We start from the raw sequence: 13,102 nt of genomic DNA, 5'->3' as shown, positions 1-13,102 counted from the left end.
CCGGCACAACGGTGGCAAAGCGCTTCTCCAACCTACTTACGATGGCCCTTTTTGCGGTAGTCTGCCGTGACACCAATATGTTCATTGTGCTAATCGAAAACAAAGAACAAGTAAAGTCCATCGACCGGGTCAAGCCACCCCACTTTGACTCCAACAGTCGTATGTAGCAAATACCATTTCCGGGGTACAATATTCTGTTTAGCTACGAAAGAATATCTTAGCGTATATTTGTTTCTTTTCTTTTTTTTTTTTTTTTGCGGATCCAGCGAGGAAACGTCACATAAAAAAAAGCCAAGGTTTTAACGAAGATTATCCTGCAATTGGAAACACGAACCGCCAGAGCGAGGTCGCTATACTGACATGAAATCATTAAGTTGTGTGTTCAGATATTGATCAAAATAAAATAAAACAAAAATAAGGAAGCCAAATTTATTCGCGTTTCAAATGTCTTGGAACGAAAATTAGCCGAAAGGACAAAAATTGAACTTCATAGCGTTCATAGTCGTCTCCCATAAGAACAAATGGTATATCTAAAAGCTCTGAATCGATAAGAAAAAAAAAACGTATTAACGACCTCTAATTAAGCCGAAGTTCCCGCCTTGGAGGAAGCTTGATCATTAATTGTTCGCTCAAATTCCAATTAGCCAGCCTATTAGAGGCGAAATTGATTACTTCCTCAGTGACGGAAACGACCGCCCCGCTGGAAGTTATCGGGACGAAGACTGGGTAGACTTTGTACGTTCCTTAGCACAATCTATTTATTTTAATTTATAAATCGTTAGTTCCCTTAGAGTAATGATTCAAAGTTGATCGAAAGTTTATAGCAGTTGTGGGTTGGGACTGAAAGTCGATATTGTCAATAAATTTACGGAGCTTAGTAAAAGTACAATATGTTTCCATGCGTAAATCAAATTGCTCCTATTGCTCTGGGGGTATTTTATATGTTGGGACTATCGTGAAATTGTGCCTGAATCTGTTAATATAGTGACAGCCCAAACCTATTTAAGAAGTCGCACAATAGGGTGCACGCTATTTGAATATGAGTTATTGCGGGAGCAATTCGATGTTCACACAGAAATCTTATCAGCCTTGCAGGAGCGTTCCCTGCATTCATTCAACATATTTTGTTGTACGACGGGAAAATCAATATCACTTCTAAGATTGAAAATTTAGCTGGCATTCTCATGATCACAATGATGGTGAAACTATACCGGGACGGAAGTGGCGAGAGAGCCTCCCACTTAAGACTGAGTAGTCTGCTCCGGTGTCCACGAGCGCCGGTGCGCCGTGGCGGTCGATAACAACGTTTAAGTTGTTGTGCCCCGTCTTTGCGATGAGTGGCATTGTGAGAATGGGCGCTTTCCGGAGTTCATGGAGGCTCCACGTCGTACGTCCACGGCAACTTCACTTCCGGGAGTTGCCGCGCTTAGTTTTCCCGGCGAGACAGGCGCGACAGGCTCGCACGACGGGGCATCAACCTCGTGGTGAGACGATGGGACGGTGGAAAGAACATTACGCTACCTGGAGTTGTATCCAGATCTTTCGCGCGACAGTCAAGCGCAGTAACCATTCGTCCATGCACGCTCTCGCTCGGTGACGCGCGAGGCAATATCTGCGCTTTCGCAACTCTAGACTTGTGCCGCACGCACACGCATACACACGGATACACACGCGCAAACAAACGCACGTGTGTACACATACACCAAAGCCCATACATATTCACACGCCCGAGAACGAGAACACAAACAGAATGACCACCACATACGTACCGCTGCGGCGACAACAGTTGGGTAGTGACTGCGTTTGGCCCAGTTAAACTGTCCGTCGCGTTTCTTATGTACCCCATAAATAGGTACGAAGATTGTACTGCAGTGAGCATCATAAAAATAAGTAAAACGGCGTGAATATATATATATATATATATATATATATATAATGCAACGATAGAAGAAATTAACCAAAAAAGCAAACTGGCGCTCAGAAGAATCTCTGCATGTATTGGGGTTTAAAGCCACCTGGAGAAAGTTACAAGAAAAAGAAACACATACTTTGCTAGGAATAAAAATTTTCTAGCATTTTGTTGTGCGGCGGTACCACAAAATTGATTGGCAAGTCGAAAGAAAAAAACCTCTACGGTATCTTTCAAGGAAAAATAAATGAAAGAGCCGTTATACGAGCATTCTTTTTTTAAAACATGAATGAATGTTTTCGGGTTGTGGCAACTAAAGGGGATATACTTAGAAAATAAGGCTCACTACAAAAAGTTCAATTGCTCTTTTTAGTGTAAAATCATGAAATAATTAGGACTAGCTGAATTGTTAGCTACTTTAGTGTGATGACATGCGGGTATTTAATGTTGATAGGTAATATGAAAATGATAGTCCGGAGGACAAGCCTCTGCATTAATTAATTTGACCAAATGTTACACTCACTTTAAGCCAAAGTAAGTAATCGTTGTATTTATATTTATTAAGTTATAATTTAAATGCATATCAGTTGTTTACGATCTCAACCGTAACTACTTAGTAGACACTTTTGTTAAGGGTGAGCGTGTTGGTATTGGATAAACATGTTTACGAAAGAATTACACATAAATGTAAGAACACGGACAGCACGTCTTCCGACTTTCAGTACGCGTAAATGTGCTCGAAGTCAGAAGATATGCTCTCAGTTTTCTGAGCTTGATGAGTAATTCTTTCGGGATTATTTTACTTTATAGACTAACTGCAAAAAAAAACCAGTCTGCTAGTCTTGCATCAAACAATTATAATTTTGGAGTGAGTGTCATCAGCATGGAAGAGGTCCTACATTTGAGATTTACTAAACGTAGGCACAAATATTATAGGCTGAACGGTTGAAGTAATGTTAATAGTTAGACGAAGTCGCACTATACTTTGTCTCATCCTACGTTAGACAAAAGGCCAAAGCCACGGGCCGCCAGGTCGAATCACGTTCCACACTAAACCATGACATGCTTAGAATTAAGTAGGGGTGGACGAATAATGGTCTTAACCCAAAAGCGCTGCATCAATTCCATAGTTTAGACACTGCAAGAGCCTCTTTGTCATGGCTTTCTTGGCAGTGTAAAATTGTTGAGTCACTCAGTGCTATTCGACTTTAACCACTATCCGCCAATCCCCAGCAGTGATCTGAGACGTATCGTAGTGAAATACCGCACCATTTCTAAGTGGCTCGGGATTGGATCTGGTAGCCCGTAGCTTTGGCCTTTACTCCAACGTAGGACGAGACAATGTATAGCACATATTCTATAGGCCCCGTTTCAAGTATTGGGAAGACCGTACCACCCTAGCAAAGTCCGTCCACACTCCTGTCACTAACAACTTTCTGTCCTGTTTCTTAAAGAAGTGTTTAAGTGCGAAATACAGTACTAAAAATCTGTTTTTAGGAAATGTTTTAATCTGTGCTGTACTCATAACTTTTTGTACCGTGTTCGATATCTAGTTCCTTTAGACACCAATAGTGCTTCGTAAATTATTCCTGGTTATACAAGTTGTATTCTATATATATTTCTGTGCTTGTCGATTCACATTTGATCAACGGTTCTTTTGAAAATCCTACTGTTGCTATAATGCCTAACGACAATGGAGATTTCTTTGAAAACAAATAGAAATTAAGAAAATCTTTTCCAGTGTTCTGGTACCAGAAATGTTAGGCACTCCTGTTCCTCTTACAAGATATTACTTTCCATTACCAAAATCGCCATTTTGTCTCTGTTCTGATAAATTTTTAAAGGAAATTTATGGTAAGCTTAAATGCGAAGGGTCTCATCGGTGTCAACCAACACTGTAGAAAATTACTTATAGAACGTTTAGACTTGGAGAGATAGACCGCACTCTGTTTCACATTAAGTCCATTCGCGATGGACGTTACGATGCGCATGGGGTAAATGAATCAGCACTAAAGTGCTATGTCACGGCTCTTATGCGCTTGTTGCCTTCCTACGTTTACAATCACGAGCTGAACCGGCCACGCGCACAAAAGAGAAAAAGCGCATGATCACGGGCACTCACTGTGCGAGATTAGTTTAGCGCGCAAAAAACGACGACCGCCATGACGATGCTTGATTGGCACCCGTGGATCGATCCGTCGGCTTCGGTTGAACTCTTGAGTGAAACAAGGTATGGAGCTCCCGGTACGAAAGCAATGGCACGAGATGGCACACCAATACTTGTGGTTTGCCATCTCGTGTGAAAGACAGCAAATCTTTTCGCATATTTTTTTCCGAGCGACAGGTCCAAAGAAGGTTTAAAAAAATGTAACAACGTCACGCAGTTGCTTTTTTTTTTTTGTACATAAGCTGGCAGCTTTACTTTTCATCTCACATGCCCGGTAAGTACCCCCGTTCTCGTTTTACTGACCACAATCCCTAGGCGATGTCCAGAAAAAATGAGTGCAATTCAATAAACTGTAAACATAAAAAAAATCTATACGTATGAATCCCAGTTCCTATATTTTAGGCGCCGGTTTACTTAGGCCTAACCGAAAAACAGTGTTGGCTGTGTTTCTTGGGCTGGTGTTCAGTTTTCAAACGCGGTAGTTTATTCAGGATTCTGACTTTGGCGGGGTGTTTCGAACCCATGGGGGTTGACGGGGGAAGGGGAAGGGTGGGGGAGGAATTCAGTAGCTTTGTTTACTTTGAATTTGAAATTGTGTGGTGGTCTTGAACATAACCTCGGGGGGGGGGGGGGGGGGGGGGGGGTTGTGCATATGTGCGTGCATTTTAGCCTTTGGACGCGCTTTATCTGAATGAGTATAATTTATAAATTCTAGGGTCAAGACGTCTGAGTAAGGAAGAAGCCATTGTCCTCCCCTTCATACCCCCTGACGATGCGAGCTCAAACTGGCAGGATGGATGTTCTTCGTGAAATGAACAGGATTTTGACGTCTCACCGCCTGATGAGGAAGATACAGAGCTAGAAGCACGCTCCACTAGCACGGGTGAGAAGAGGCCCGAAAATAAATAACGTGCCTCACTCGAAAGCGTAGATGTAATAAACGAAGATGAAGTCCAAGACGGGCATTCAGTTTGGAGCACAGCTAAGCCCTCAAAAATTGTGACGGCTCCGAACAGATGGAATCTCTCTACTCAACCAAAGCTCATACGAAACCAATTCATGCTTTCAGGCTTTGTTTTGTTTTTTACTCTGATGTGATTTAGCTTGCCATTAGCGAAACAAACCGCTATGGTCTTCAAACCAAGCGATGCGTCTGGGGCGACCTGAAAAATAGTGAACTCAAGGAATTCCTTGGAATGTTGCTTGTCATGAGCATGAATCCAATGCACCACTTTTTTATTATTGGAGCAACGACAGCTTTTTCGAAAACCACAAAATATTTGGCTTGAAAACTCTCAAAATTTCAAAGACATAGTGAACTGTATGCACTTGAATGACAACACTACAAAGAAGAAAAGGAGTTAAGACGGCTACAACAAACTCTGTAAGGTGAGGCCCTTGATTGAGGCTCTGAACCCGGAATTGGCTGCTGAGAATACACTGTCGGCGCGCCAGGCAATCGATGAGAGCAAGGTGTTCTTCAAACGCCGCTCTTTCCTCAAACAGTATTTACCACAGACGCCTATTAAAAGAGGCTACAAGACCTTGTGCCTGGCGGACTCGGAAACGGGTTACCTGGTTCAGTTCCAAGTCTACGTGGGCAAGGACTAAAGACGGCCACCTCATGTAACGCTTGGTGAACACGTCGTTCTGACTCTTTCCGACACCCAGCTACCAGGCAGTTAGTTGTATTTTTACTTTTTTTTTAACCAGAAGGCTCATAGAACAGCTTGCTGGACGTGATACACCCGCAGCAGGGACACTTCGAATCAACCGAAAGAATCAGCAAGAGCAAGTGAAGCGCGACAACAAGCTCCGGAAAGAACTCACACTCTAAGAAAAAATGGAGGAAAAAGGTAGCAACGGCTCGTCTTCCTCCCTTCTAGGGACACGCCCCCAAGCGGACACAAGAAGAAGGGAGGAACGAGACGTTTTTCTCCTTCTCCAGGCAGGCGGGAGAAAGCTTTCGCCCTCCCGACTCATCTTCTTTCGGTGTCGTTTTTTCGAGCACGTCGCGCACATTGTTTAATAAATGTTGTTGAGTTGATTGAGCTTCAGTGGCAGCGAAGGCCGCCTGTAATTCCGTCTTCTAGTCCAAACGTGCAGAACTTTTCGGTTGCATTGACGTTTTTATCACTAATTTTATAAAACGAGCAAACGAAGCCGCTAGAAACAGCGAAGTTCCGGAGCAGTGCCAGCAGCGCTGCGTACACAAGGTAAGATGGCCGTCTCGGGATTGCGCAGGGCGGATTGCGGGACCCACGCGGAACTACAGTAGCGGAACCACGCGGAGCTGTGTGAACGATTTCGACGTTATGGAAATCGTAGGAACTGCGTCCAAGACAGGCAGGTTTTGCTGCCGGCTGCCTTCCGTGCTGAGTTCGGTTCTGTTTTCCGATGCCGAGTGCCAACCGGCAATGAACGTGGCTCTGTTTTTCTGCGTGTCAGAAACATGGCAGCAACATCGTGATGGCAGTGTTTTGCGTTGTGAACAGCTGGAATTATCGCCAATGTAACTGTGTGTTCGCGTATCAGTGGTGTAACAACAAGATGAGATGGTGCCGCTGGTTGGGCCGTGATCGGAGGGGGCGGGGTGTCGCATGTTGACATTCCGCTTTACATTAAAGAGTTTAAGACCCCTTGAGGGATTAGGTGCAATCGACCGACGTGCGGATTGTCATGTCGGAACGCTGGTCTGAATAGTAAGCGCCTATCGTACAGTAGCCACATTCGATTGCGCTCTGGGGAAAGGACTGAGCAGTACGAAATTATAAGGGAAAGTACGTGTATTTACAGTGTGAGATTTTAGCATTAAAAAAAGCAGTATGAAATAAAAAATGCTATTCTTTATTTTGCTGTTTGAATATACTACGATTCCTGGAGAAACTGCCCTCCAAGTGGCGCACTGGGATGAGCGCTAAAAGTTTTCCAGCTCGCCACGGCATAGCTCTGTACACTTAACACCTGCCGGAAGTCGCGGCTTTCACTGCATTCAAGTTGATCGAAAAGCGATTTCTCTGCCGGTGAAGCATCAATTCCAGCTGGTTGAATTTTCTCACTACATAGATTAATTCAAGACGGCAATTGCAGCCGTGCGCGAACAACACAAATAAAAAAAAAATAAAAAAACACTACAATAGAAAGGCGGGCTACGACGTGCCATGCGGGGAAACAAACTCATGGCTTCGAACCGCATTGGAGCGGCTTGATTTCTTGGCTTTCAAATAATTACGGCATGATCGAGCGTTACTTTTCAATAAGAGATTAATCCCCTGAGCCATTCAAAATACCCTCAGAGGTATGACATTGTTGGAAAAAGAATCAACACCCTGGGAACATTTTTTATTGCTTACGCAGTCACCGAAAAATTCCGTACGTTCAAAACGACCAGTATAAAAGACGGAAACTCAGAGCTTGGGGTCAAGTCTCCTGTTCAGTGTGCCGATGTATTGATGTTTGTAAGTGCCATGCATGTATATGCGCTCAATGTACATTTGCCTGATGCTTCTGGTATGCGTATGTGTGTGTACATTTGTGTACATGTGTTTGAAGTACAGGTTCTCAAAATAGCGAAGCGCGAGATGGCCTGCGGAAATAATTTTTTTTTTTTTTGTAGAACATGAATGGGGCTCTACCTAGCGCCGCCTAGCCTTGCTACTTGTAATTTCTCTGCTTGACCCTGCCATCTGGTGGCAAGCGATTTAACGTTCACTGTACGCGATAAACAGCGGCTTCGAGTTTCTTCCTTTGAGAGCGGCTTTTGGTTTCGCGGATGCGTTTGCCATTCCTCCGTGATTTGCGGTTGGCGAAGGAATTGTGACTCGAGGAACAGCAAAGGTAAGACGTAAAGCGCGCGAAGTAACCGGGGATCGGTTATTTCCGTTTAACATCGCAGTGCTGAAGACGAGAGGACTGAGTAACTGCTTTCGAAACGCACGTTTCTGTACCTGCGGGGGGAATCTGGCTTCGGAAGTGAACACAGTTCGCGGAAACCTCGTGTTACGCTTTTGTTTGCTGCTCCTCTCGTCCCGTACAAGAGACGTAGCGTCCTCGTTAAGCCTTATTGAGCTCGATTTGCTCGATTCAGGGCCGCCATAATGAGATGCAGGCGACGGAGGAACTATTTGTTCCCCTACTTCAGGGACGAAGGTTTCTCCCTTTCTAAAGGAACATAGGTTACAAGACCGTTGCTCCCCTTAGGGAGGACAGTCGATAGCCTTTTTTCTAAGAGTGCATTTGGCCCTCAAACGGACAAGTAACTCTGCCTATCAGTGGCAGGACAACCAAAATGTGCATATGCTGTCAAATTTGCATGATCCCGCTGAGACCACTAAAGTGTCACGCAAGCTTGCTAGCTGATTGATGGTGAGCGTGAGCTGCACGAAAGACATTTCCGACAACAAAACGTCAATGGGCGGCGTGGACAGATGTTACCAGTGACGCGCCAGCTATCAAGTTTACCGCCGTTGGAAGAAGTGGTGATTTGGGCTATTTTATTTTTTGTAGGATGCTGCTGTTGTAAACGGATTTCTACAATTTGCAGCTCTCCAGGACACTATGTACACGTGGTTCTGCTAGGTGCTGTGTCATGAACTCATCCACGGCAAGACCTGCAGAAAACAGCAAGACGTCGGAAAATGCCGATGCAACCAGGGGGAAGCAGGATGGTCAAAAGAAGGGGGCGTCTTGATGAAGTGCGACTCCTTGGTAATGACCATTACCCGCAGCCTCATCGAGAAAAAGGTGCGCTTGTGTTCTGCAAGCAAGAAAACAAGTACGCACTAACCAGGAGTGTCAAAAATGTCACGTGAGTTTCTGCGCAGAGGGTTTTGCTCTCTTCCAGAAGCAGAACGCGGGCGATGTTTGGAGCCCTCAGATATTACAAGCGAACCAAAAGCAATTGTACATAAATAAATAATTGTTGGCTTTTCATTGAAACAGGTTATGGGTCCTGTATTTATCCCACATTATAAAAATAATCATAAAATCAATGAGGCACATTTGACACACATTTTTTAGTATCCTTGATCACATTATGGAGTGAATGTTTGCCCAAAAATACTCTTATATTTTCTTCGTTTATAGGCCTATCGCTTGTGCTAAAATTTCAAAGGAAATATTAGCACCAAGGGTTAACGCGACAGCATTAGGGATCTCGTGTCGCAGGGAAGCCAGCGTCGGTGGCGTTGTAAAGGAAAAAAATCCTGATTGATTGATAGGGTCATGACGTCACCGCCACGTGACCTCGCGCGGGAATTTCAAACAACCCAAAACACTCATGTGAATTGTGGCATTACGCGTGGAATATAAGTGATTAAAATAAGCCAAATGTAATGCAAATAAGGGTCTTCGCACGTCTCACATGATTTTACTTCGTAAGTAATTCACTTGCCTTAAAGGAAAAAAATCGAGGAATGTTAGGCAGGATTCGAACCTACGACCCACCACCTGGATGCGACCCAGCCACGCCACTAACTAGGCCACGTCCGCCGCGCTTCCTGCTAACTGACAGGAAGAACATGAGACGCGAATGAGAACGAGATACTAACCGGGCCCGATAACCCTACCGTGTTCCACTCTTAAGGGCGAAGTTTAAGCATCCTCGAGGTTTCGTGGGCTATTCTCTGAAAAAATTTCGAACATTATGCATGCCCTATCTGGCACCATTATAGTTACACTATGCTCGGTGCTAAAAAAAGAAAAGAATCACGCTTAGTAAAAATTGGTCAGTTTTCGACACAAACTGCCGTTATCAAGGCGCGTCTTGGCACTGCGAGTATTTTCTTGTATAAGTTATGAGCTCCTAAAAAAAATGTTCCACGAAGGGGTAACGAGGCCGTGAAACTAATTAACGGGCGTTCTTGTTTAACGAGCGGCGTGTTTCCTGTGCATTCACGCCTCACTTGGCCGGTTTTGGAGGGAAACAAGGGCGTCCTAGATCTTCAGTGCTGCAAGCTCGTAAAATAAATCCAATTTCGCCTAAACAAGCAGCTTCTAGATTAGTTTGTGCGCACGGCCAAGCTATTTTTATTTTACTTTTTGGAACCTACGATAGGAGCCTGCGTTAGGCTGGCAAGTTGTATCAGAAAATAAATCATACCTCCAACTTTGAAGTTGAAACAAGTTGCGCAAACAATGAGGTAAAAACCGGCCGGTAGGATACGAATATTTTTGGGAAAAAATTTTTTGTTCAAAATTATATGAACCAAGATGTGTACCTGTAGACTTCTTGGGAAGCAAAGTGTTGTTTTTCAGGAAAAAATACTCAGGAAAAGTCCTTGTTAACTAAATATTAGTTTTTAAAATGAAGAAAAAATTCTGTATTTGTTTATGCGGCTTATTCGGGGTTCTTCCAGTCACTAAACCACAAGCGAATTTTGTTGTCAGTTGCATTCATAATCTGGTGCTTCACATTGTACAGAAATGCCAAGATATGTAAGACAAAACATCCAACACGTAATTGCATCCGATGTGTAAGAGACGTTCTTTCAAATTGGCGAGATTTTTGTTTTGTTGAAAATTCGATTTGCAAGCATATAGACCGCCTTCTGCAAATTTGGTTCGCAAAAATACACCAGTGATTCTGTTTAACCCGGATCTAGAAGGCTTTCAACGTTCCATCCAAGAAACGTGTTCATTTCAGGACATGGGTGTTTATCTAATCTTCACAACAACAGTGTAAAATTTTTACGTCCCCTATTACTTTTTTTTTCTCGTAAATTGAGCTTTGTGCTTGAAAAACAAACAAACCCGCTGAATGCGTTGCTCTAATTTGTTCATGTTTTCCTTTTTCGTTACTCGTGAAAACCAGTACCGGTGTGCACTACGCCTCTGTAAAAGGGGATTGTGGCTCTGGGCACTACAGTAATTCGCCCAGGTTTGAGATTAATTGAAGAATAATAAAGGTGGTGTTCTAACTGCTGCCTATTATACTTTTGTAACCCTTCTCTTTTTCTCGTATCCATTAACATAATGAGACTCCGGCAAGAGCTCTGTCACACTTTCTATGAAATGTATTCTTATCAGTGTATTTCAACCCGGGCACTTCATACTTTAGACATTTAATTCCACGATGACTTATCAAAATACGTATTATTCCAGATTCTTTTCATCTCAAAAGTAGTGCTAGAATAACCTATGCAGTACCTAGATCAATTTCAAAGAATACTCTCGTCATCCAAAGGCACTTCACTCCAGCTCGCTTTAAACACCGGACACTTTATTTAATTGCCACTTTATCTCAAGACGTTTATTTTTAAGGCATTCAAACCTACATATTGCAAATACCCTCTTGCCGTGGTTTGTATATTGCGATCTTTGGGATGTTATTACGCAACGCTTATTGTCTCTACTTTGTTCGATCTATCAAGTACGTGCTTGATGTTTTGTTTGTGGACCTTCTCTTCAAGGACTGTCACGTACGCATTGGTGTGTAATCTGTGACTCAAATGCAACAGCAGTCAACCAGCCGAACTGTCGAACAGGTTTACAGTTAATTTGGTTAAATATAAACTAAATGCGTCGTGATTAAATGATTTTAAGAGAAGAGATGGGAGATTGGCTGCCTTGGGATAAAGTGCCCTTAGATGAGGCGTGACATGATCTTATTCCCGTTTCAAACACCTGGGTAATGCCTAACAATGACATAGGACACCGAAAAAAAAAGTTACATTATTTAATGACTTTGGTATCGAAACAGAATGAAAAAAAAAAAACAGCTCACAAAAATACAAAGGCAGGGACAGGAACGGAATATAGAAGACAGCCTAGTGCTGCCGTGTTCACTTCCTGTCCCTGTCCTCGCCTTTTTGAGAGCTATTATTTCATCATGTTCAACCCGTACCAACTCGCCCAGCTTGACACCTCACTATGGTTTAGGAAGTTCGGGATGAACTGCCTTGGTTAGGTATGTCTAATTTACGAACGGATTGCAATTGTTTGTCTTGGGGTGAAGTGTCCTGGTATGGGACCTGGTACAGCCCGCCTAAAAGATCAAATATGCATGTATGGAATGTCCCTGGGATGAAGCGTGTGCCTGGTGGATGTCGAAACAGTTAACGAACTGCCGGAGTTTAACCTTCAAACTTCATGCGACAGAGAAGTGTCGCTCTAAGCGTTTTCAAATACTCTGTTTGGACACCACTTAAAAGTGCCACTGGTAGTTTAATTGGTACTGCACAACCAGCCATCCATGATGGGAGTACATAGAGTTATGTACATAATCTAAAGAGAGGAGATTGCCGTAGGTCCCAGAGGCCCAGATAGACTAGTTGCATCTAGCGCACCAAGCGGGCGGCATGAACCATAATTTGGTTCCATCTTCCTGTCAAATTAGTTTCAGCTTCGGTATGGGCATTCCTGCTCCAGTACCCTTCTTCTCCTCTTCTTTTCTCCCTCTCTTTCCTCCTCGCCTCGCTCCTTGTTTGGCTCTCAAAAGCTCCTCGGATCCCACACTTTTCTTCTTTTTATTAGTAAGGACGCAGTTTTGTTGTGGTTTTTCGATATATACAATGCTAAATGTACCAAGAAAAATTTAAACTTGCTTCACAAAAGAAAAAAAATGCATTTCTTGTTTTTCTATTGTAAAACATTTAAGTCAAATTCTCGCAACATTGACTCCGGGCTGGTGCAGTATTTTGGGGTCAACAATTGTAAGTTCTACGAAAACATTTTATTGGACCACATTAATGTATACATCATTCATCTCAGAAGCTCTGCATGTTTTATAAAAAAAAAACAGATACAAAAATAAATGAGTATGAAGGAGTTCGGCATATCGTACACTTTGTAATATATTTTTAGCGGAACCTAGTTAACAAAAACTTTCCACAGGGTACATGCTAAATTATTCATTCGCTTTCACGCCAACTCGGGCTCGGGAAGTAAGTGCAAAAATAAATAATATATCGGTATGATAAACAGTCATAAGAATAATAACAGTGTCAGTGAGAAGCACGCACCGGATAAAACAAACTCCCAATTTTCAGCTAGTATAGAACACATGAATTGGCAAATCCTGAAACTTT

Source organism: Ixodes scapularis, unplaced genomic scaffold (genome assembly GCF_016920785.2).
Source record: "Ixodes scapularis isolate PalLabHiFi unplaced genomic scaffold, ASM1692078v2 PGA_scaffold0__279_contigs__length_252992795, whole genome shotgun sequence".
NCBI lineage: Eukaryota > Metazoa > Arthropoda > Arachnida > Ixodida > Ixodidae > Ixodes > Ixodes scapularis.
The sequence above is the reverse complement of the archived record's forward strand: the minus strand, read 5'-3'. Positions refer to the sequence as shown.